Source organism: Sciurus carolinensis, chromosome 6, assembly GCF_902686445.1.
Source record: "Sciurus carolinensis chromosome 6, mSciCar1.2, whole genome shotgun sequence".
NCBI classification, from domain to species: Eukaryota; Metazoa; Chordata; class Mammalia; order Rodentia; family Sciuridae; genus Sciurus; species Sciurus carolinensis.
Window position 1 is genome coordinate 17,740,955 of NC_062218.1, and position 27,274 is coordinate 17,768,228.

General features: G+C 34.9%; 1 protein-coding gene across 1 annotated transcript in view; it reads right to left on the reverse strand.

Annotated features, from left to right (window-relative positions):
- The window catches only part of Cdh18 (cadherin 18), a 959,213-nt gene extending 934,432 nt beyond the window's left edge, over window positions 1-24,781 (reverse strand). Inside the window, exon 1 of the mRNA XM_047555975.1 lies at window positions 24,465-24,781. The gene's annotated coding sequence lies outside the window, so the exon portion shown is untranslated. The remainder of the gene's footprint in view (window positions 1-24,464) is intronic.
- Window positions 24,782-27,274: the final 2,493 nt, after the last annotated feature.

Genomic DNA, 27,274 nt, shown 5'->3' on the forward strand with positions numbered 1-27,274 from the left:
GGCATATAATAACCCCTGCTAGGGATAAATCTACTGGTTGTATTTTAGACATTTTTGCATTTGCTCTCTCTCACAGATGACAATTTGGGTCCCATTTACTGTTGCACAATGACTTTTGAAAAGATAGTAACTTTTTCCTGTTCTACTTGTTCTCCCAGAACTTTTCCTCTTCCCCCATCAAGAGGTACAATCTTTCCCTCACCTCTGCTTTAATTTGGATGGGCTTTTGAGCAAGAGAACCCTGAAAGAAGTAACATGATGATTTCTGAGGCAAGGTCATGAAAAGCTTCCCGTGCAACCTATGTGCTGGACAATTGCCTCAGCACCATGTGTCACCGGGTGAGCAAAACCAGTATTGGGAAGTTACCTTGCAGGAAGTAAGCACAAATTTGCCCATATGAGGAGATCCCCAGGTGAAGCTTGAGACTGAATGAAGAGAGATACATCCCTGAAATTTGCAGCTGCTGTGCATCCAGCTGTCCTCTCACCCCACTGCACTAGAGACCCTTTCTGTGGCGACAGACTGAAGGTTCGTGTCCCCACCTCCCAAATTTTTATGTTCAAGATCTCAGCCACAGTGTGATGGTTTTAGGAGGTGGAGCCCTTGGGACATCATCAGGTGCAGATGAGGACATGAAGTTGGAGTCTTAAATTGGGATTAATGTCCTTATATAAAGGGGAAGAGAACTGGGTGAGGTGATACATACCTGTTCTCCCAGCGGCTCCGAGGCTGAGGCAGGAGGATTGTGAGTTCAAAGTGAGACCCTAAACAACTCAGTGAGACCCTGTCTCTCTCTAAATGAAATGCAAAATTGGGTTGGGGATGTGGCTCAGTGACTGAGTGCCCCTGAGTTCAATCCCCTGTATCCCCATCCCCAAGAAAGGGGGGAAGAGAGGCCAGAACTCTCTTTTCACACACAAAGAAATCCTGTGACCACACTTTGAGATGGAAGACACTTATAAGCAAGAAAGAATTTTCATCATGAACCAAATCTGATAGCAACTTATCTTGTACTTACCAGTGTTCACAATGCTGAGAAATAGAAGTCTGATATTTGGTCACTGCATCTGTGGTATTTTGTTATAGCAGCCTGAACTGAGTGAGACAAACCAGAGCCAACAAAGCCAAACATCTGAGAAATTTCTCACAATCGAAAACTTTAAGAAATGATGGAATGATAGTTGTTGTTTGTAGAACTCAAGGTTTGGACTGAATTGTGAGAGAGCAGTCAATCAACAGGACAGTCCCTCAATCTTCCTATTTTACACTTTCTAATAATTATTGTTCTCAAGTCCTTTTGCTTTCCAAATATTCTTTGTCAGCCCTACTTTTAAAATTCTTCATAAACAAGCTGATTTTCAGTGTTAATGTTTGCTGTGGTTATGTTCTCAGCGATCATCAAATAATCCAGTAAATCCATCTATCAAAAATAAGGGACAGTTACTCCCATATCTCTCTGAAAATTTAAGACTAAATTCCCAAAGTTTCTTTTTATTTGCATATGCTCTCACATATGTTCAATTAAATAATACTCCAGGAAAAAAGTTATCATTTATGTTGCTTTTCAAACAGTTTCTCCTTTCTTAAAATGCAGTTTTAGGACTTCCATTTATTCAATTTCTAAAAGTTCAAGAAATGATTATCTTGTATCTGGTTTGTCTCACTCTGTTTCTTTAACATCAACAACCCACAACAAGCAGTCACTAATTCCTTGTGATTTTCTAAATACTTTTCCTACCTTCTGTGGTTCTATATATTACCAATAGAATATCACATATTGGATGTGTAAAGTATGGATGGATGGAAAAGAATGACTTGTCACTATCTGTAGGGGAATCATAAAATTATTTAAAGAGAAATTAAACTTGCATCTTACTCTCTGGACAGACTGCAGTCTAAAAATATGTGTAGCTTCCTAAAGTATCCAACAAATCTGAGAGAACTTCCATTTAATGACATTCTCTGTTTAGGAGGCAAATATGTTAAAGGGACCTTGGCAGAACAATCTATATAAGACCATCAAAGTCAATCACTTTGTGAAAGTTGAAAGACAGAGGTCAGCCAATCTGAGAAGCTCTAATTCTAGATAGTCTATTCCCTGCCAAATGGTCACTATTTATTGACACTATGATATAACACCTTTCCCAAAGGGGTCCACTGAGATATCTTTTTGATTGCTTCCATGTGCTCGGGAGCATGCTTAACACAAATCCAGCGGAAGAGTTTTTCCTCTACTCTTAAGACTTTGAGATTTTTATACATTTTACTTTAAGAAGATTTTGACCTCCTTCAAGGCATTAGTGGATAACTAACTTCCATCATCCTCTTTGGTGATTAATTTTGAGTTTAAAAAATTAGAACATGTCAAATAAATAGTTACCAACTAATTAGACTATTAATACAAGGTAGTTATATATAGATATATGTGTGTGTGTTCATTTTCTCCTCTAGAGCTGGAGACATTTTTTCTTTTCAATGTGATGACTTCAGGTAATTTGTGACATGTTCTTATAATTACTTTGACTTGGTAACAGCAGAAGGAGATATTACCTCATAATTGAAAGATTGTCATAAATAATATACCTCAGAAATGGAACAACCTAACCTTCAAAGAAAACAGTCATATGTTTTGAAATATTAGAGGATAAGAATACCCTTTAGAACTCCAAAATTATTTAATGAAAAAGACAAAAATGACTATTTCAGGAAATTAACAGCATGATTTTTTATATTTTTGAGAGTGGCATGCAATAAGAACTGGTCATAATCAATTTCATGGGAAATAGTTTACTGTTTTTTGTTTCATATAATGAGAAATTTCTTATAGAGAATGTAAACAAAATTTAGACAGAAATTAGAAGTGAAGATATCCAAAACATCGCCACTTAAAAAATTACATGGAGATAATGCAAATGATGAATAAAGAAACAAAAAAAATTTAGCATAGTTACATAAAAATACATCAGGCAAAATATATTAGGACTACTTAGGGATTTTATTGTTGATAAATTCAATAATTGCTTTGTAGCTATAAGAGAGAACTGTATGTCTTCCTTAATCTAATTTTTGCTTTTCAAATTAGGGAAATGCAACATCCTTCATCTTTCATAATAATACCAAATCTGTACCTTTGGGTTAAGTTCCGGCCACCACATTTTATCGCACCATAGAAAAATGGGGAAGGCTCCTAAGAAGGTAGTTCCAACAAACAAGGAAATCATTTGTGGAAGCATTGGTGACTTGTTATAGGGACCAAGGGAACTTTCTAACACCAAGAAATAAGAATTAGAGAGACGCAGACTATCCCTTGGTATAAATGATTACCTGGTACATTTTATTGTTTTCATTAACTTGAACTGCTCAATGAAAAGGAAATGATCAGTGATGAAAGACTGGCACTTTCTATATCATCCCAATTTGACTCTTAGACATTTACAACAATTTGGGCAAATTAGAAACAAAATTGCAAACATTCCCACACACCATACACACACACAAAGGTACATCTGTACCTCTTAAAGAGAGTGAATCTTGATATATAAAAGTTTTTTTGTCCTTCAGACAGCTTTTATATTTTAGACTAGAGTTTGTAAAGAAAAATTTGAGAAAGATGAATAGCTGCAGAATACAAAGTGAGAAAACCTTGACATTTTCTTAAATAATGGAAGAAGGTGAATGCAGTAGGATAATCACACAGAAAGAACAAGTTAAGCCTCTCAGTTGCCTTGAACTGAGGTACTACACGCAAGAAGGGGCTAGAGTAGAGCCCCGGGTGGTTTAGTGGATGAAAACACTGAACACAGGAATGATTCAAAGCTAGAATTTGCAGTATTCTTGTGATGTATTCACTTCTTCTAGATCTTCAAGTTAGGATTTTACCCTACCAACCTCACATGAGAGACATGAGAGCGCTGTTATCTTTTTATTTTGCTTGCGGATACCTAGGAGAGAATGCTCAGTCCTAAAAAAAAAAAAAAAAAATGCAACCCACAACCACACCACCACCACCACCAGACCAAACCAAACAAAACAAAATAAAACAAAAAAACAAACAAAAAACCCCCAAAAATAAGACTAATTCCATGTTGTATAAGGTTTTATAAAGTGAGAGAGTCTTCCTGCACCAAAAATTCATGCAATTCAAGAAAAGACTTCTTTCCTATTGTTTGAAGTTTTGGAAAGTAGCCTGTTATCAAATAAATTCAACTTTAATAGGGAGTAGGAAATCTCAGTTGTAATTTGCTTTATTTATATTCTGTTTATAAGGGGTTATGGAACTACATTAACCCTAAATAGTCCATTCCCTCTCTAAATGCCATTCATTTAATATGCATAGCACAGTGTTTGGGATTTTAGTCTATTGCCTTGAACACTCATTAAATGAGGACTGCATTATCTGCATTTACATGTGGTTTTATTTTACCTGAAGAAATATTTATAAATTGCAAAAGGAAAGGGTCTATTTCATAAAGCACTCTGACTTTATATAACACATAGCTCTAGCTCTGTGACTTATTGAAGTAGTAGCATTGAACTAATAGGGTTGACTCTACACATCTCTATATGAAACTTGAATCTTTGTTTATGGGTCAAATGGATTTAATTCCCACTGGGGGTCCAAATATTTCACCTCTCTGAACGTGTCTGTTAAGGTTTGCTTGTGAGGTGTCCCCCAAAAGTTCACATGTGAGACAATGAAGGAAGGTTCAGAGGAGAAATAATTGGGTTGTCTTAATTCAACCAGTGAATTAGTCCCTGATGGGATAAATTGAGGTGGTGGGGTGTGGCTGGAGGAGATTGGAATTGGGGCATGGCTTTGAGGTATATATTTTGTGTCTGGAAAGTAGAGTCTCTCTCTCTCTCTCTCTCTCTCTCTGCTTTCTGATGATGTGAGCTGCTTCCCTCTGCTCTTTCACCATGATGTTCTGTCTCACCTGGAGCCCCAAGGAATGGAGTTGGTCTTCTATGGACTAAGACCTCTGAAACCGTGAGCCCTCAAATAAACCTTTCCTCCTCTATAATTGTTCTCTTTGGGTCATTTAGTCACAGCAACAAAAAAAACTGACTAATATAGTGTCACATATAACATACATTTGTACCTAAGTTCAAAACTATTGCCAATATGAGGGTAAGAAAAAGAAAATAAGAATTCTAATAATCTGTAAGAATTTCAAAGAGAAAAATTATATAATTTTGATTATATTAATTTTTATCCACATTTTTATGTTTACTTGGTAAATATCAGTTCATCATCTGTTGAATTTCACTGTCACATCTTGAGCCCCCAGAAATTAATATGAAGATTAAGTCAGACAACACAGAAGTGGTTTGTGTGATACTACATTCCCTGGACTCAAAAAGTGTTAACTGCTGTAAGTGGATAATAAATGTCATTCATTATGTCAATCATAAACACCATAAGTTGCTACTTTATTTCACACTTCAGTCTGGAACACTGTGGAATATAACAAAGCACTCATTTTAAATAGTTCGAAGCACAATGAAGTTTTAAACAATTAAACTTTAATTTTATGAAACAAATATACAAATAAATGCCATTATTTGATCAAAATGAAATTACTAAATGTGTGAACTTCAAGTCTGAAAGACTTGTAATTGAATTTGGAATTGTCTATACCCCCATGAGCTTTAAAATGCTAAAATATTATTTAACTTCATTATCAACTGAGTTTCCATAAATGAGGCAGAATACATCATATACTTCATAGCATATGTTATGAAGGAGAAATTTGATAATACACATAAAAACATAATTAATGGTACTTAGTGTGCACTCAAAAAGTATAGCTGTCATTATGGTTTTATCAAAATATTAATTAGTGATATCATTTATAATAATGACAAACATAATAAATTTTCTCTCAACCAACAGGAAAATATTATATAGAAATATGATGACTAAAGCTAACACTATATTAAAACCTTCTAACAGAAAAATCAAGAACTCACTATCTAAAAACTTGCAAGGTGAAGGTCTAAAGGTTTTCTGCATAGTTTGACATGTACCCACTAACAACTCCAGTGAAGGAAAAAAGCATTTAAAAGTTTGCTGTGTGCCTCTCCAAAGGTAGTAAAATTAATTAGAGAGATGTGCAGGATGCTGATTCATTTGATTATACTTTACTACCTAAAGTGCAAAATTTCCCTGCCAGGTCTGTTGCCTAAAGGAGTTTTGGTTGATTCATCACCTCTTTCACTCAGAGGGTTGATCATTGTAAATGACTTTATTGACCCGTGGCTTGGTTCAGCATCATATGCTCCAGTGAAGCAAGCAATAAACAGCTGCTCAGTGCAGGTGAGAAGGCGCCATGGAAAATTCAAGGACTGAATCAGCGTACTCTTTGCCACCAGCTCCCAGGCTGTCACAGATTTCTGGATTTCTTGCTTGACGGGCATGGTTTTTAAAGGAACTTAACCTAAAATAACATATCATCCTATGGACTTCTATGACTTTTAAATAGTCGGAGGGGCATTCTATTTTCATAACCGATTTATAAATACCTGCATTGATGACCATGACCATGTAATTCATTTTTAATGGTTCTCCATGTTTCAATGGGACTCTCAAGCCAAATAAAATTTTGATACAGTAAGATGTGATATTTAAGGATTAAAATAATATCTTAGGAATTATCTATTGACTTTAATACTGTCAAAAGAAAGTAAATAAACCTTAAAAGCTGGGGGTTATTCAGTAGCAAAAAGATTTTGAGTGATCTCAGCTGTCACCAACTCGCTCCAACAAATAGCCTTGTCAAATAATTTCAATTAGAAATAGCCTGATTGTTTCATCTATTTTGTTACTAGGAACAAAAAAAAAAACAGAGACTGGGTAAATTATAAATATTAGAAGTTTATTCAGTTTATGGTTCTGGGTGTCTGGATGCTGGGTGCTGGGGTGTTCAAGATCCAGGAATTTCCTTTGGTCAAGGCCATTTTGTTTGGTTATCATATGGCAGAAGAGCAGTAAGCACTTGCAAGTCCAAGTCAGGGATATGGGTTGAATCCATTCTTTTTATCAAAAGAGCTCTTCTGTCATAACCAACACTCTTTAAAAGCAGCATCTACACATGAAGGCACAACGCTTATGGCCGATTCACCTTTAAAAAGTCCCACCTCTTAATGTTCTTACAATGGGAATTAAATTTCAGCTTGAGCTTTGGAGGATGCACTCAAATCACAAAGGACCAAGAATTCAGGACAACTCTTCTATTTATAGCTGAGTAATTTTTTTTTTTTCATTCTCCTCCTTTAGAATAAGCTTAGGGTATATTAAAAATTAGGTTTTCTTGTTAAAGTTTTGTCAAGTAACCAAAATGATTTTTTAACATTTCCTAAATTATATGCAATATCCAGAGGATGAAAAGGTAAGTCACATTTTGGGAAATTGTATTTTCAAAAGACATGTGTGAACAAGGCTATTACATAAAATATATGAAGACATCTTGAGAACTCAACAAGAGAACCAAACACCTGACTACAAAATGAGCCAAAGATCTAAGCAGCCACTTCACCAAAGATCATTTATCATTATGGAAATGCAAATTAAGACACTATTATGCCTGTATTAGAATGTTAAAAATCCAGAACATTGACAATAATAGAGGCAGATAAGTTTATGGAACAACCAGAACTCTCATTTCTTGTTGGCGGAATGTAAGATGGTGTAGTACAACCAATTTTGGGAGTCAAATCATCAGTTTCTTACCAAACTATATCTCTTTGTACCACTTAATCTGTTAGTCACATTTCTTGGTATGTACCAAAATGAGTTGAGGGCATCCATCAGTAAAAACTCAGGACATCGATATTTATAATGGTTTTGTTCATAGTTGCCAACATTTTTAACCAGGCAAAGTATCCTTCAATAAATGAATGAATAAATAAGCTTTGATATATGACAACTGTGAAATAATTTTAACCACTAAAAATAAAATGAGTTATAAGGCCACTAAAAGATGTGAAGGGGTCCTGAAAGCACATTACTAACTGAAAAAAGCCAGTCTTAAAAATGCCACATCCTGAATGATTCCAATTATAAAACATACTTGAAAAGACAAATCTGTCTAAACAGTGAAAAGATTAGTGGTTGCCAGGAGTTACAGGGAAGGAGGAACAAATAACAGATATGGAGAGCACAAGGAATTCTTAGGGCAGTTAAGGATTCTGTATGATCCTACAAAAGTGGATACCTATCATCATGTTGTACAGTATGTACAATCCCAAGAGCGAACTCTAAACATTAAGTCAACACAGAAGGGAAAAGACTGAAAAGCAGCAAAAGATGATTTCCTTAAATGTAATAATTTCAGGCTCATGGTTCAACAAGGAATTTAATACTGGTGATTTAATCAGTCCTGTAACATCTTCGTTACTAATTCACTTCAGTATCAAAAAGATGTTCAGGGTTTTATAAAAAAAATGATGTCCGATATTTTGTATTTGAAAGTATGTACTTTATGATAATTGCAAGAACAGAACCACAAATTTTGAATCTAATCACCTATTATGAAAAGATGAACATGCAATTTTTTTAATCTAGATAGTCAATATTCAAAGGTACTCTGGTATAAATTTAGAGAATTATAAAATTCATAGACATAGTAGTACAAAAACTCATGAATATAGGTGACCTACTTTGGACATTCACAAATCCAAATGGTAAAGGAATTCAGAGGAATTGGTTTTTCATCCAAAATAGTTAACATATGCAATAAACTCTTGAAAGAAGAAGTAGAAATTAGTATCAAGAGTTTCAAAATGGCTTATTTTTTTACACAAAGAAATATTAGATATTAGTTTTCAGTAATCCTGGAGGATATGCCTAGAATAAGAATGTATAATATTTGAGGAAACACTTAAGTACAGTCCATGTACTTAAGATTTTAAGCAGATGTAGCACAGGGTTGGTAATTAACATTTTAGCAATAGAACAAAAAAGTCATCATGTCACCAAAAATTAATTTGTCAGAATACTGTGTACTTTAAAAGTGCTTCCCTTGCACTTAGCATTATGAAGCAGATATTTAATGGAATTAAGTAACTAGAATGCTATGCACTGCTATAATCTATAATACTTATACAAATATTATAATTACTATTTTGGAATTATTCTGCATTCTTAGCAGTAATATATATCAATCCAAAATCAAATAGCACATTTATTCTTCATTTCTGTACTTGTCATACTAATACAGAATAAAAAAGGATTGAGTAATTTTTTTAAAAACTTAAAAGATCAATAAGATACGGTTGTGCACATCCAAACTATTTTGGAGACTAAAATAGAAGGATCACAAGTGTGAGGCCAACCTTGACAAAGGAGACCCTGTCTCAAAAACAAATAAACACCTGGGTGTGGTGGTGTACACCTGTAATCCTAGTCAATCAGGAAACTGAGGCAGGAGTATTGCAAAGTTCAAAACCAGTTCAACAATATAGTGAGTCTCTAAGTAACTTAGCAAGACCATGTCTCAAAAAAAAAAAAAAAAAAAAACAGAAAGAAAGAAAAAGAAAGCAGGGGTGGCTGTGAATATGGTTCATTGGCTAAGTGCCCCTGTTTTTAATCACTGGTACCCAATATGAATTAATTAATTAATTAATTAAAAGTTATGCATACACACACAGGACACACAAGGCTGGGATTTAGCTCAGTGGTAAAATACCACTGAGTTCAATTCCCAGTATAAAGATATTAAAAATTAAAAGCTCTACTTCTGTGACTTAAAAAGAATAATAAAATTAGGTTTAATTCATAGAAAAACTATCATTATTTAGTGCTTCTATATTTTGAATAGACCTACAAATCATCTGATATATTGTTAAAATGTAGCTATTAAATCAGTAGACCCTGGTATTTTCTGCCATTTCTAACAAGCTCCTAGTTTGTGTGACTTCTGTTTGGTGCTAGGTCATACTTTGAATAGAAAGAGTTTTAGCACAGCATCCTAATTACTTGGACCTAGATCATTTTTCTGCAACACAGGAAAAACTAACCATGAAAGTGTCAAAGTGATCCAACTTATACTGAGGTGATCATTTGTCCAAGAATGATTAACATGGGAGAAGAAAACTGCACAAGCACTTCTGCATCAACTGTTACTTTTCATTTTTTAATTACCTTAAAGTTAAGAAATAGGGGATGGTGCCAGGTGTAGTGGCACACAGCTGTGATCCCAGCATCTCCAGAGACTGAGACAGGAGAATCAGGTACTCAAGGCCAGTCTCAGCAATTTAGTGAGACCCTGTCTGAAAATAAAAAAGTAAAAGGGCTGGGTGGGGTGCCTCAGTGGTGGAGCACTCCTGGGTTCAATCTCCAGTACCAAAAATTAAAACAAAACAAACACCAGAAATAAGCCACTCCAATGTGCACCCCTTCAGATCTCAACTTTAGTCATGTCATGAAAGTCTGAAGACACCAGAATCAGGAGGGATAAAAAGAAATAGTTATTTACATTATAGGCAAATTAAAATTTAGCTAAGTGGATATTCAGTACATATTAAGAGTCAAAAAGTGCCCCCCCCCAAAAAAAAAGAAAAGAAATATGCAGCTTGTGGAGTGCATAAAATAAATTGGGATCAACAGGAAGTACATTCTCACATAAAATTTGTCATAGTTCATATATAAAAGTCTCCTCTAAATACATAACAGTCTGAAATTTACAAGTCTGAAATTTGCAAGTTAATATGTGCTAACTAAAAACATCATCCCCTTGTTGATGGCATTTTGAAGTGCATCTGTCTCAGTCTTAGTACAATAGCTATATTCTTTTGTAGGCTTAAAAAATCTAGTCTTTACTATCCCCTCTTAATTATTGACAGAGTTTGTTTTTATTAATTAAGTACATAAAATTGAAAGGGGATGCTATTAAGTATCAGTGCATACTTTGTAATTAGTGCCATTAAATTTGAAAATCTTTTACTGCTGAGGTTCAAGTAAACATTGAGGAGCTTACTTCAAATAGCTAGTTGATATAGATCAGAAGTGCACTTTGCATGCATAAATAATAACTGATAGGTTAAGGGAGTTTTATTGCTTTAGGCAAATCATTTATTTGCATTATATCTAGTGTACAGTCATCCCAACAGAGCTCCAGAACTCTTCTTATTAGCAACTTGGGACTGTAATCATCAGACTAACATTTGAAATGAAAGAAAATAGCTAAGAAGTCTACATCCAAAATATTATTTTTCCATTTTCTCCAATTATAGAAAGGGCTCAGAGCAAGTATAATCTATTAATATTCAATATAACTACTTAAGTCTTGGACAAATCAAACCATGACACACCATAGATTTATAAGGTTAATCATCCACAAAAATCCTTAATCCTGGCATACTACATAATATACTTTGGTATTTCATTCAACTGTGCAATGGTTCCCACTTCCTTAATGATTCTCTATTACAGCCTGTTGGTATTCTCTTTTCTCCAATTATCCATAGTCACTCTGAAAGTTCTCCTTTTCTCCACAATTATTTCTTGCATATTTCTCACTAGTTTAGAAACATCTTACATATCCAGCCTTCTGAATTCCCTTTTCAGTTTGAGCAAAGTAAATGGCAAGTCATTTATTCTTTATTGTTTCTCCTGTTTTTCACAACACCTTTCTTGTAAGAAAAAAAGAAAATCACCAATTATCACATACCATATTACAATTGCTGTTTTAGAGGGAAGAAAATTCCCAGGAACTTTCATTTGGCTCTTCCTTTCATAATAATATTAGTCAAAGAACTAATACAAGGTTGCCACTTTCACACAGCCATTTTTATAATAAGTATATTTCTAGGATTTATGGAAACATACACTGGATAGATAAACAAAATAACTTATCTCACTGTGGCTTGAGTGTACTTCAAAAACTCATATGTAGCTTAACCACCATAATCCCCAGATTGGGGAAGTGAAAGCATATTTGGAGTCAGAAGAAATTAATAGACCTCGGGAGTAATTTTCAGAATTGACATTTCTTCTCCATTTTGGTCACTCTAGTCAGGTGGTGCCATATTCCTTTGAAAAAATGTAAAGGGATATTTATAGTGTACCTAATACAGTGTGATCAGTCTCAACTCAAGGAATTGACCATACTAAGTGATCCGGTTGTGTTAGATAAGTTAACTGGCCTTGCTTTGTTAGGAGAATTGAGAGAGAACATGATTTGTCATTATGGATACCCAAGTCTGTTTTTTGGCCATAGAGCAAACCTGTCTTCTTTTCATTGTATATATTCAGTAAAATTTAGTATGAACAGTTTGAGCAATTGGCTAAAAGTAAAGATATCTTTTTATAAAAATATCCTGATTATGATGTTTTTCCCGTTGCTTAGATGAGTGACCTTCTTAGTTTGGGCAGTTAGGTATTGTTACTCAGCTTCTATTACTCTAGAAACTCTACATATTCACTGAAATTAGGAATCTCATCTCATCATTTCTACCACCATCATTTTTGAACAACCATACGTACTAGTATAAAGCACAGCAAAGTTATTTGAAATATTCTGGTGTAACACTCCTATTAATATTTTAATACCTTAATGTGCTAGTCAGTTTTTCATTGCTTGATCATAATATCCAACAAGAACAAATTAGAGAAGGAAAACTGATTTCATTTCAGGGTTACAGAGATTTAGTCCATGGTGCATCAACCCCATGGTTCACAGCTCAAGTGAGGCAGAACATCGTGGTGGAACATTGTGGTGGAAGAGTGTTGCTTTGTTCATGGCAGCCATGAAGTAGAAAAAGAAAGAGGAAGGGTCCCTAGGGAATATTAACCTTCCTAGGGCATGCCCTTGGTGACCAACCCCCTAGAGCCATGATCCATCTGACTATAGTTACCACCTAATCAGCCCATTCAAATTAGGATGGACTAATTAGGTTGGATATCTCACAATCTAATCATTTTACCTATAAACTTCCTTGAATTAGCACAGCAGTTTCTGGGGGACACCTTATGTCCAAACCATAATATTTTGCTCCTGGTCCTCAAAAGCTCATGTTCATCTGACAATACAAAAGGCATTTAATTTATCTTTGAGAGTCCCATGCTGTTTACAGTTTCAGCATTGTTCAAAAGTTCAAGTTCGAAGTCTTCTTTGAGACTCAAGGTCACTGTGAGACAGAGTAAAAATGAATATACACACACACACACACACACACACACACACACATACACATACACATATATATATTAAAATGGCAGAGTATAAACATTTTCATAACAAAAGGGAGTAATATGGCCATAGAAAGAAGGAACAGGACTGAAACAAGACCAAACTTAGATACAAAAATTCTTTAGCAACTCTTCAATATCTGGGGAAAGTACTAATAAAATATGATTTCCAAAGGGCTTTTTTAGGTCCTGTATTTTGACCTTGCCAGTTGCAGAAGACATGGTCTATCTTATCCTGTCTCTCTTTAATACCAGCAACTTTTGCTGGCAGATAGTTAACTCTACTGACCTCTCTTTATTCTTGGGATTTCCATTCTAGCTTTGGTTTTATCTTCACAGCTTCATGCATCACCCTAACAGGATCAGTCCACAGATATTTTGGTCCTGCTATACTTTGATGATTTCCCAGGACTTCCTTTGAAACCTCAGTAGAATCTTCCATGTCTTCCTAACTCTAGCATACTTCATTCTTGAAGAACCAAAACCTATGGATTGTGCCACCATCTGCTTCCAGTTTGTGCAGTAGCAGATTTCCCTGGAATCATGACTGCAGTCACTTATGAGTGCCTGAGAAGTTGAGCAAGGTCAAAAAATTCTGGATAAACAGTTTCCTAAGCTCCCTGGTTTGATCAGGGTACTCAAAAAATCTATTAAATGTATTTTTACTTTTATACCTTTGAACCTGATATGAATGGGATCTTATAAATTTATGACATACCCTGAAGTCATTTTTTCTACCACCCCTGTGCAAAGTACTTAGCATCTTTTTAGTAACTATAATCTCTTTAAGTACCAGAGCTTTCTTGGCCCCAATTTTATAAGCAGTTTTCTGATCAAACTACAACTTTTAAAAACCATTCAGCAGTGATTTCTGCTCCTGATTCTCACAGTAAACCTGACTAAAAGTTTACAGCAAAATCCATGGTAGTGCCTGAAAGTTGTGCTGTCTTGAAATTTCCTCCACCAGTTAAATTATTCAATTACCTTTAAATTCAGACTCATGCAATGTCTCAGAACATGAGAAACATGTAGACAAGTTCTTTACCAGAATATAACATGAGTGACCTCTAGTCCAGTTCCCATTAGAAGCATTGTTCCCCTCTGAAATCTCATGAGTTCAATCTTCACTGTCTGCTTTATGGTCTTCTAAGCACCCACCAGGATTTTCCATTAAGCTCAACTGATAAAATTCTAAAATTTCTTCTGTCTGAATTTCCAAACTCTTTCAAACTTTTCCTATAAATCATCTCCAAAGTATTTAGAACTACATGGTCAGGTCAGATTAGTAATAGCAATGACCCCACTTCTCAGTACCAATTTCATGTTAATCATGTATTTATTTTTGTGAACCCAATATCTGACTAGGTTGTTCTAACCCAGACCTTGAAATGCTTATTTGTGGCTTATGGTTTCAGAGGTGTAATTGAATGTGCACCAATTCCTTCAACTCCATTGTTTGGAACTTAAGGTGAGGCAGAATATCCAGGTGGAAGGGCATGGTGTAGGATTGCCACTCCATTCATTGCAGCCAGGAGGAAGAGAAGAGAAGAGAAGCGAGGAGAGAGAGAGAGAAAGAAGGAAAGAAAGAGAAATAGAGAGAGACAGAGAGAGAGAGAGAGAGAGAGGTCTACAAAGTAGATGAACCCTTTGTGGGTATGCCCCCAGTGACTCACATCCTCCAGCCACAATCCACTTACCTACAGTTACCATCCAGTTAGTTCATTAAAATTAGTAATGACTGATTAGGTTGCAGTCCTTACAATTTAATCATTTAACTTCTGAAAATTCCTGAATAAATAAGGGAGCTTCTGAGTGACACCTCATATCCAAACCATAGCACTAAGTCAGTGACACATCTTCTGAGTTCTCTGGGTGGCAGGCGGAAGAGAATAGGGAGTTTATTTGCAACTAATAAATCTGCTCTGCCATTTCTATCTCACTATGTCTTTTAATTATTTCCTCTAAACTATGGTAAGTAAGTTCTGGCATTTCACTTACCTTGCCTATAGATTACTGATGAATATAGGAGGTCCCTGATTTATTATGATTTGACAATTTTCTTTATGACATTGTAAAAGTTTTTTATATATATATATATGTGTGTGTGTGTGTGTTTGTGTGTGTGTGTATGTGCGTGTATATATATATATATATATATATATGTATATATGCAGTAGAAATTATACTTTGAATTTTGAATCTGATCTTTTCCAAGGATATTTATATATGGTATAATACTCCCTTGTAATTCTATCCTAGTGCCAATGAATAGATTTGCACTCAGCTTCACATTCTAAGAGGGAAACAAACAAATAAAAAAAACTCTACAGTATACTGTGTTGGTAAGCTATGCATTAGGTGCATTAAATGCCTTATCAATTTATGATATTTTAAGCATATTATTGACAAAATATCTTTATTTTATTTATTTTTATGTTGTGTTGAGGATCCCAGTGCCTCACAGGTACTAGGTGAGTGTTCTACCACTGAACTAAAGTCCCAGCCCCAATATTTTAAACTTCTGATGTTTTATCAGGAATTAACCCCATGATAATTCAGGGGACATTTTATACATTTCATCTAATTCATCAGGAAAACTCAGTGCTATTTTCAACTTTGCAGGAAAACCTTTTAAACAAAGGATCCCTTGTAGGAGCATTGTAACTAAATTTTAGTTAAATTCAGTATCATGTTTTGTTATATTTTCTCTAGTTCTCCTCGGATCTTGTAACTTGATAGTCTTGGAGTTTTTAACTCATAATCATTATGAAAATCTTGAAATTATTGTGGTATGAAAATCACTTTTTCCTGGTTCATGTATTGTACATACCCTTTCAGAGCATTTTGAGATCTTAGTCTGATAAGTCAGGAGATGGCAAGGGGAAAGGAAGAGTCTTAAGGAAAATGTATAACCTTTGCAGGGCAAACTCCTCAGCTTTACTACTGGATCTGCAAACCAGAGTGGGTTGGTTTCCCTAGGCAAAGGAAGGACCCCTGCTGCTCTCAAGGTAGAACTAAGAAAACTCAGTGTTTTTAGTCTCTTAGCTTAAACCCAACTCACTCAGATGCCCTTAGATGCTTTCTGATTCTCTTTCAATGATTTGATCTCATAGTTTAAAGTGATGAACTGAGCTATCTTTTGACTCGAATGTGATTTTTTTTTTAAACATAAGTCGTTAAAACAAGTATTCCATCTTACTGTCTTGTAATCATTATTAATAACAAAATTCAAAAAAGTTACCCCTTGGTGATTGGAATATTCTTCAGAAGGCTGTTCATCAAAAGTACACACAAATGGTTATTTGGTTAATTGGGAAAGCCATCATATGCTAGATTACTAACATGCCTCTTACTTCTAGCAATAGCTCAATTCTGTGTTCAAGGTCAAGGACGTTAGCATTTTACGTCCCTGGGTCAGTCCTTGATTTCTAGTGTCATATGTCCATTATCACCTCCATGTATCAACTCTATTCAGTCAGTATTAAGTCAGGAAAAGATACAGCACAACACTTATCCTATTGGAAAGTTTAATACATTTCTTGGGGAACGGAAAATACAAGAAGGGAACAGCAGACAAAAAAAAAAAAAAAGATAGTAAAATCTGAAAGTGGTCGTCATCCACAGGACTGGATAATAATGGAGTGTTCCTTGTCTCCTTTTCTATCATCTCTCAGATTACGATAAGTTCCTTTATAAAAGTGTTGTAAGAAAACCTTTTATCTATATTCTCTATCTTGAGGTACACTTTTGCCTTTAAGAAAGCCAAAAGACTGAGAAATATTCTGTTTTCTCCAAGAGACTTACTTGTGGAGAATGTAAGAACCTTCAAGATGGAGAATGTGAATCATGACATCAGAGAAGGAACCTGCCTGGTGCTCCTATCCAGTGGTGGCAATGATTCTACTACAGAAGCAGCTATAAGCAGGAATCATATACTATTTGAATAACTTGTGTTTGGATTTAAATATAAGGTGTCCCCCAATATCTCATATGGTAGACAATGCAAGAATGTTAAGAGGTGGAATGATTGGGTTAAAAGAACATTAACCTAATCAACAGGTGATTAACCCACTGATAGAGATTGACTGGGTAGTAACAGTAGGCAGATAAGGTGTGATTAGAGGATGTAGATCAACAAGGACATGCCTTTGGGATTTGCATTTTGTCCCTGGCTAGAGGAATACACTCTTTGCTTCCTATTTGCCATGCCTGAGTTGCTTTCTACCCACACCCTTCCACCTTGAGTCCATAGAAATGAAAATATCTGTCTATGAACTGAGACCTCTGACAATGTGAGTATCAAATAAAATTTTCCTTCTCTAATTGTTCCTGTCAGTTCTTTTAGTCACAGTGACCCAAAAAAGCTGACTAAAACAAGCTGCTACAGCTAAGGTGAAAAACACTATAAAATAATGCTGACAAGAGCCACAGACAAGGAAAGAGAAGGTCCTTTCCCTGTCCCTGTCTTCCAACACCATGCAATATTTTCTTGGCAGAATCTCATGTGTAGCAATCCAAGAGACGAGAAATGTTCTTTAAAGAAACTCAGCCTGGTATCTCAAAAAGAGTGTGAAAGGGTACATTTGGATGTAAAAGGGAATAATTTCAATAACTGGCACTGTTTTCTTCCTTGCTATGAGGTGAAGAACCCCTAATCTATTTTTTTATGCATCTTTGCATCCACTCTACTCATTATAAATAAAATGAGATTACTTATTAGTTGCTCAGCTAAGGTTTTAGAGTGATTGAATGAAGAACATTAAGAAGACATTTGAGATACGAGTTTGAAGCCCTGTCTGTTCAGAGGAACTTGATGTAAACATAAGCCTTGCTGCATTTACATCTGTGATTACATCAGCCACTCTTCTAATTTTATATTTCCATAATCTCAATGAACTACTAAGTCATCTTGGTAAGGTATTCACCATTGCTGTACTTAATAGAAAGGCAGAATTAAGGCTGACATTTGTTTTTAGACAACTTTTCTAAGGTTCTAGATTGAGCAATGCAATATAACTCAGTGTTGTTATCAGCTTCAGTGACAGAGGTATCTGAATTGGAGATCTAAGTCTAGAGTTTTTCCTTCTAGCAAATGAATTTCAAAATTAGCTTCAAAAATTTATTCTGGGAAACCTCTAGTGCTCTCAGTTATAATTTTGCTATTGTGGGTCAAAGTATTTTGCTCTCAATAGATTTAAGAAACAGTTTGTGAAAGAATATCCTTGGCAATGAATTGGTCAGTTCCTCAATTCCAGCTGAGAAGTTAAAGTTATATTGATTTATGACAGAGCATTCAATAACTAGATAGTAGAAATGATACCCTGAGCACCCCTAACAGCCAACAGCTGAACTTATGAAAAAGAATTTTAAAAGCACATATAAATTAATAAATGGATGTCAGGAGAGGACTTTTAAGAAGGCAAGTCAATTTACTACAGATATGTACACTGACAAATGTACCCATGGATGAAGAAGGAGATGGTGACAGTGACAAGACATTATAGGCATCTATCTCTGTTGTTTCAGGAGAACTTCCAAAATTTAAGTAGTACATTAGCCAACTTATTTCTTTCTTTGGCTTCAATACCCACTTCTTTTAAATTCAAATATATGCCTCAAAAGGGCGCATAACTAGATCTACACTTTGTAATTCCTACTTTGAAGTACTTTCTTTCACCAAGTATTTTAAGCCTTGCAACTGAGGAATAGCCAATAATCTACACTCCATAATGATCCCATATTCATCCACAGTGCTTTCCATTTTCAAAGAAATGGAGCACGTGAAGCTACTCACCATGCCACAATGGTATGCTATCCCCAGTGAGCAGACAGAGAACACAAGCAACATGGCTTCACGTTTTATAGGTAGCCACATTCTTACAAGGGTTAGTTGGAAGACGATGCAACTCACCAAATCACCCTCTATTTTAAATTAAGAGATGGGAAGAAGAGGAAAGAAAATAGGGAGCATGAAAACACTTTCAAGGGATTTTAGGGGCAAATCTGTCTTTGAATCAATCTATTACTTAGAGTGGTAAAACTGTTATGTCTGAAACCTAGGTGGTAAATATCTGTCATTACCCATTTGTCTAAACCCATTGAAATGTAATACCTTAATGTAGACTATTGACTTAGTTAATGATGTTAGTAATGGCTCATCAATTGCATACCACACTAATGCGAGAAGTAGGAAAACTGGCAAGGACAATGTAGATTGGGTGGGAATGGAAAAATATAGGGGGACTCTGTGCTTTCCTCTAATAAAATTGTTCTTAAAAAGTCTGTTCTGAAAAAAAAATATGTGTCATATATGTGTGAAATCAACTTTCTATGTCTGCACTAAAAGTGTTGGTTAGACATTATGGTTCACTACTGGATCATCTCTCACTTTATTTCTGCCAAGCGTAGGTGAGAATTGATACCTTCCACCCGTGAGTGGCATTTGTAGTGTGGAAGACAAACAGTGACACTCATTCTGCCTTATCCTATGATTACTAAAATGAGAGTCTGGTCTAATATATTCCCTGTGTCCAAATCATCTCATTTGCAATTTATACTAAATGGAATTGGGTGGACAATAGGACTGAAAAATTATGTAACATGACTCAGGAGAGTTCTAATGGACAAGAAACAGGGTAACAGAAGTGGTCTCATATGGACACATCTAAGGTTATATAGCTGAACAAACTCTAATACAAAATAACAAGAGATACTAAGAGTGTAAAGTATGAATGTGGGAGTTAGTTAAGGACTGCCTATGATGTGGAAATTCGCTCAATAAGAAATGGGAGATATAGCACACAAATAAGTCACATAGTGTATTTCCTTGTTATACAAACTTTGTAACAACAACTACACAAGCACATATACGTACAGTAGCACCTGACCCAAACACAAAATTTAAAATGGACAAATAAGTCTAAGGGCAATTTTGTAAAAAAATACTATTCATTTCATTGGTCAGAGCAACAATAGCAAACATAAACATATCTATGCATTCTAATTATTAATTAGATTAATCTAATTAATTAGATTAATCTAAATAATAGTCTAATTATTCATTAGATTAAACACAACAGGAACGTGCTTCTTGTTTCCCTTGGAAGTCTGATATCAGCCCATTATATTGACAGATTCCTGTGTTTTTCCTGTTTATTTCAATACAGCTTTCTCTCTATAGTATGTGATACAGAATATTATATGTCAATGGTATCTTTACCCTTTTGTCATTAGATAAAAAATATATTTCATGCTTTCTATGTTTATCTGTTGATTTTGGGTAAAATTTTGCCACACAGAAAATTCCATATTCAATTCCTGCATTTTCATTTATTTGTCTAATTTTCAACTTTGCCCTTTTCCCTATCGTCAGTGCTGTACTTCTTTAACATAAAAGAAAAAATTAAGAGGGTTTTTTTAAGTCTCAATATGTTTTTCATGCATTTACATCGAATCTGTAGTATCAGAATTTCAGTTCATCACAGTACTGGTTAATGAACATTACTAAAAATTACTTTGTAAGGAACAATACCTCAGAGAATGTTCCCCTAATCCGGCTAGACTTGAATGATTTCTACAGAATTATGGAAAACATGGTAGTTGCATTCAAAATTCACTCTTTTCAAGGTGTGTAAATTCAAAGGAAATAATAAACTTCCTAGTTCCTTACTTTGAATACACCATTGAAGGAGACATCTTTACAATTTCTCCCTTCCTACTTTATTAAAGTGACCACTCTTCTACCCTGATAAATCAACAAGCTATTTGAAAATTGATTAAAGTTCTATGAGTCAATGCTTAGAATTCCTCTCCTTCTCTCACATCCCAAAAGAAATCTCTCTCAGATTGAGAATGTCATTTCTTTTTCTTTCTGTGGAGCTGGCACTATTTGATGAAAAGCCTAGACTTTCTAAAAAGATTGCACTGACTCATTAAATGGATTCATTAAAGGTTGTCATATCCCTAAACTGGTCCTGAGACAAGGGAACACCTTTGGCTGTTGTAGTGGTAGGAAGAATGTTACTAGCTATGATGAAAGTCTGCAGTGAAATGGCTTGCAGAAATGACACAAGATCGAAATAGCTCCCAAGACCAGCCTTACATCACCTTCTGTGCATTTTTATGACTTCATAATTGTGATGAAGAAGCTGTTCTTTGGAATTTAAAAATGCATTTTATATACATATATTTGATATATATATATGTGTGTGTGTGTATATGTGTGTATACATGTGTGTCTATATATATATAATATATATATATACATCATATATATGTAATATCCATTCTGTTATTTTCACTTTTTCTAGGCCTATTTTTGCAGGAGACAGGTAATCCTCTCTTTCATGTGCCTGCTATTCTCTTCTGAAGGCAAATTGCATGAGTGCCAGAGTGACTCAAATACTTGGAAATGACGAATAAGCAGTTTTCTCCCATGAGTTTTCTCTTATTTATATATTTGTTACCATGCTTTTTGCATAACACATAATCTTTGAATTTACTTTAAACAGGTCATTTTAAAAATGTTAAGTGATGGTTATTTCTAAATATTAAACATCTTATATAGAAGAACAAGTTCCAGGAAAATATGTGAGAAGGTTTATCAAGTGTAGGATGTGTTTACCTTTTTGTGGACATAAGACTTCGTTGATCTTAAACATGTCCCTTTGGGGGGAGTACTAGAAATCTACAGCAGCAGTATTCATGGATTGAAAACATAGAAAATTCATCAGTAAGTCAGTACAACCTCTCCAAGGTTTGCTGAATATAACGCAGGAAGAAAGAGCCCCCTAATGGTTCAGATTATCTATAAAAGCAGAAGAGGCTGTACTTTCTCAATTCTTGTTTTGGGATGGATAAAATGAGTAACCAGGAAAGGCATCAGATACTGTGGATTTGAATTGGAAGCTGTATAAAAGGTCAAATAGAGCTCCCTAAAAAGTGCAAAGAAAAGTGCACTCTTGGATTGCCAAGAGGAGCTGATTAAGTGAGCTGTTAGATGAAGACTCAATCTGACGCTTACATACATCACCCCTAGGACCCCTGTCCTCCTGGATCATGTTTGCTGAGGAGCACTGATCTGGAATGCAGAAGACACATCAATTACAGAGTTAGAAACTACAAAATCTTATTTAAAAGAGAAACTTTCTCCTTATCCAATCATTGAGCAGTCCCTAGTAAAGAGATGAGGAATGAAATTCCTTATAAGAAAAAATTTAAAATGTGTAAGAAAGAAAAATTAAGAAAAGCAATATTGAGAGTAAGAGAAGATGAATGTATCAGCACAAGGGGCACACAGTTTGAGAAATTATTTCATTCCTCCTTTTTCAATGGGGGGGATGTAACTTTAAAAAAATTAAGTATGGACATTTACATATACTCACGCTGAAATTTTAAGAGCTCATAAAATTTGTTTCCTTTATTGTGTAACTCATTGTAACTAAGTCACAAATAAGTGCTATGAGAAAACTACTGTATACACCAGAGATAGAGATATTGTTGTGGAAAAAGTGTGAATTTTAAATATTTTGGTGTGTTAAATTAATGGAATTAGTGAATGACTAGGTTAAAACTAACATATACTGTAAGGCAATAAGTCAGATTAATTGCATAAAAATAAAATATTGAAGATGCAGCTTTGAACCTGTGACATAAAAGTATAATAAATACATGCAAAGCAATAATGAAGCAAGTTTTTAAGAAATTTAAAAATAATGTATGAATGTATTAAAATATTGCTATCACATACATGAAAGTAACATCTATCATACATCCCTCGACTCATAGTTTGTCATTTGTTTTTTAAATAAAAAGATAGTCATAACACACATTGATATAAAACTTTGCACAAATGACTCAATTCAAAGACCAAATCCCCCAATACATCTACTTCTTTAAATAAATTTTACTTTCCAAATTTCTATTAAAATTAGAACTATTCTTTTCTGATATGATTACAACAAAATAAAATATCTGGGTTGTTACAATATGTATATTATTAGGAAACATTTACATATTTCACATTGAGTATACGGAAGTCATGAAAAATTGTGTTTTCCACATATTTATTGTATTTGAAATACGAAAGAAGGTGATATAAACCAGAAATAAAGCAATTTAGAGTATGCAGTTTTCTTAATTTCGGAAACAGTGGCTCCTAAGTGAGTTAATAATCATTTCCTTATTTTAAACATTGATGAACATATTTAAAAAGTTTTGTTAACTCATCAAAGTAGTATGATCTTTGATTAGAGGAATTACTCAGGGAACTTCACTCAAAAGGACAATCAGCCAAGCTTATGGGGTGAAATATCTCTTCGTTTATCAAAAAGCAAATAAATTGACACCAAAAATGTCACACAGCAACCTCATTTTAGTTTTCGTAAGCATAAAATAAACCTTTTTTAAACATTTTGTTTTGTCACAGGCTTTCCTCTCAGCAGTTGAGCTCCATGACCCATACACCTAAGGTCAATCAGCTGCAGCCGTACTGCATTGCCCCAGTTGGTTCTTTCTCTTCTATCCAATCACACTCCTCAGAAATATTTTATAAGAGCCCAGTTCCCAGCAGAGAAATTAATATACAAAAGCTTCTATATATTCTCAGACAATTTACCTGCACATACCATTACAGACATTCAAACATTAATTGATAGGACTGCAGTTTAGCAACGAACTCTAGAATAGCTAAACATCTTGAGTCATATGTCTTTGCCATAGCTCAGTACTTTCTGAAGAACAAATGCTAGCCATTGATAGTCAGAATGAGAGGGCAGTCTAATGTCATATCATTTAGGACATACCACATTTATGTTGAAGAGTTAAAACTGCAATCAATTTAGAAAAAAAATATAACCACTAAAAAGAACATAACAGCTTCTATGTCTGTATGAAATATAATAGTTGGCAGTTAATGCAGTAATTGTTTCTTCTTGATATGCTGTTATCTCCCAAAGTTGTTTAACAGCTAAAAACAATATTTATTAACACATTGTAAGGTTGTCACTAAAACTGCTCTTTTTATTTTGGGATTAGCTTATTTCTGCAACACAAACTTGTAGTGGTTTTATTTTAAAAATACTTATGTGTACCTAGAGGTAAAAAACAAGTATGTTTATAAGGTATGTATTCCCATGTTCCTAAATCCACATGCTTGTGTATAGCATTGACTTTAATGCATCACTGCAAACTCAGTTTTTAAAGCATGCAAAGCTACGCTGTATTTTACCATGAATGATTAAAAAGAAACCAGATGTAAACATTTAATTTTCTTACCTGCAGCATGAAACTGTTTCTGTTCAGTGCTGGAATGAGGAAGGGCTGGGATGAGGCTTGATTTTTCTTTTCTTTCCAAAATCCACTTTAATGATGCAGGAGTAAGAGGAGCTATTCCAAGGTGAAGTCTGTTATTTCTTGCTGGGTCTCAGAGCTGACATCTTTTTACAAAAGAAAAGGCACCTCAGTAAGTTGTTGACTGAGGGAGCTGGAAGCAAGATTACCAGGCACCAGCAGTCACAGAGATGCCACGGACCTGGGCTGCCTCTGCACCTTGCGTCCCTCTCTCTCCCTCTCTCTCTCCTTTTCACCCTGATGCTCACTCAGCTCCGAATCTTAGCTCCTGCTGCTGCTGTATAATCAATCCAGCCTGTCTGAAGCTAATAGTCCTCTATTTAACCAGCCAATCAATAGCAAGGATTCCACGGCTAGTCCCAAGAGTCTTTTCCAAGAGTGCTACAAAAAATAAGAGTTTTGCCAGCAGTTTAGCCAAGTATTTTTCATTATTTTATCTCCCTCAGCGATAGGATTTGAGATAGCAGAGGCTTGAAGCAAGCTTAGTGTTATTGCAGATAATTGCATTTTAAAATTTACCCCTTCTTATCCAGCTAAAATTAACTTATAATTGTACAAGTTCACTTTTATACAAGGATAGTTAAGAAATGCTGCTTAAAGACAATGTGATGAAAATATTTCATATTCTAATATGTAAAAAAAATCAGAAAGAAAACTGTATACTGACAAATGCTTTTTGCTAGAAATAACAAGGTTCTATGAACCTGTGTGCCTTGAATTATTCAACGACTACCCTATTATGTAAAGTAACTAAAAGTTATTCATTCAACTTGCTTTAGAAAAATTGTGATCGATATTTTTGTTCTTCATGAGGAAGGAGGGGAGATATTTGTAAATATTTTTACACCCCAGGATCTGAGTTAGGCTTCAGTGTATAAAACATCTTTCAATTCTAAAGCATAACTATACAATAGGAGCCCTCTGAATGTATCAAATAGAACATTTCATACCTGATTCAACACTTCAAGGTTAAGAAGATTTTCTTCTTAAAGTGACACGTTCATTGCTCAACTACTGTGACTACCTGTAATAAAGAAACACAAAGCAAAGTGTTGAAGACTGGGTTGATTTCTCATTTCCCACTTGCTTCCAGAGGGGCAGGAGTAAGAAAAAAGAAAAGAACATATGGGTTCAACTTAGCCAAACCTTAGAAATACAGTCTTTGAATTTCTCATTAAGAAGTGGTTGCTTTTCTAGCTTTCACACTGCTTTGTCAACCAGGGCTTTAGTTGACTTTTTCCTTGTAATAATTCATGACTGTGCTCATTAAGGCAAATTGTAGAAGAGTGCTTAACTACACCTCAGTTCTCAGTAGGTATTAAATTTCAAACCATAGTCATTGTAGGAGCAACCACAATACCATATGACACGATTAAAAATTGCAATATGTGCTAGTGTGTCTTGTCAGTGAATAATGAAAGACTGTAAGATATGTATGATCACTGAATTAAGATCAATTAAGGTTCAAATGCTAAAGAACTGTCACACCTATTAGAGGAGAATTTTCTTGCTTTAATTGACTTAGTTTAGCAAATATTTATGAGGAAAATTGCAGCATCAGGCACTCTACTCTCAGTAATAGAAAAGCAATTAAGTAAAGAAGGAATAGACTACCTTATGCTATTGGTATTTGCACTGTACTGTCCTATGGGTAGTCAATCTCTCAGAAACTTGCTACCTGGTGGGCAGATAGGGGATTTTCAATAAACAAAATGCAAGGAAGAGCATTGCATGCCTTCTTTAACAGTAGTTCAAAGAGCAATAGATACTCAAAACAGAGATCATCACTCTTGTTGGACAATAAATAGACTCTGTACAAGGCATACTATTGAAATATCTTTATCAAAGACAATAGGAAAGATTCCACAGACAACAAAAAAAGGAAATAGTTGGAGAAGCAAAACCACAAGATCAGTGTAGGTGGGAGATGGTTGAGATGTTTGAAACAGGTGGCTGAATCAAGTTTGGCAAAAGAAGTTGTGATTAAAAAGAAGACCAAGGTCCACAAAATGGAACTTATCAGGTAGGTAGCTGAGAATAATTGTGCAGTATTTTCAGAATGGTTTAACATAAAAGAGATAAAATTTGAACTGTTCTTTGAGAAACTCAGTAAAAACAAAGGAGATAACTAGTACTAGAGTGAGTCACCAGTGACAGTCTACATTCACTAGGACATCCATTGCCAGGTGTTACCAGGAGCAAGGAAGAATCTACTATAAAATAATAAGCTGGATATAGAATTATGGGTCATATCTTTGGAAGGAGTGGAGAAGGCAAAACTAAATTAATTAAAATGAATGGTTGTAATTCTGAGAAGATGGCAGAGTAGGAAACACTAGAAATCACTCTCCCTACACTGCTCCATAGAAAACAAATTGCACTTGCAGAAATTGATTTATATAATTCTCATGGAATTCTACAGTCTACTGATGCTAACAATTTCCAGTGAAGGCTTGAATGGCAAGTTGCAGTTATTCTTGATCCATTAAAGCTTTTAGCACAGTGGAGCTTGTATCCTATATCTTAGCCATGTGGCAGTCAGTCGTGGGCATGTTCCTAGATGAGCTGCTGTAGAGCTGTGAGGGCCAGGGCTAGAAAAAGAACCCTACCTTCAAAATATTGGGGATCTGTGCTCTGAGTTTTGATTGCTGTTTTAATTGCAGAGGAGCACACAGAGAAGCGATGGGCATTGCTTTGGCACCTTTGATCAATGATACAAATCCCTCTCCCTGTGG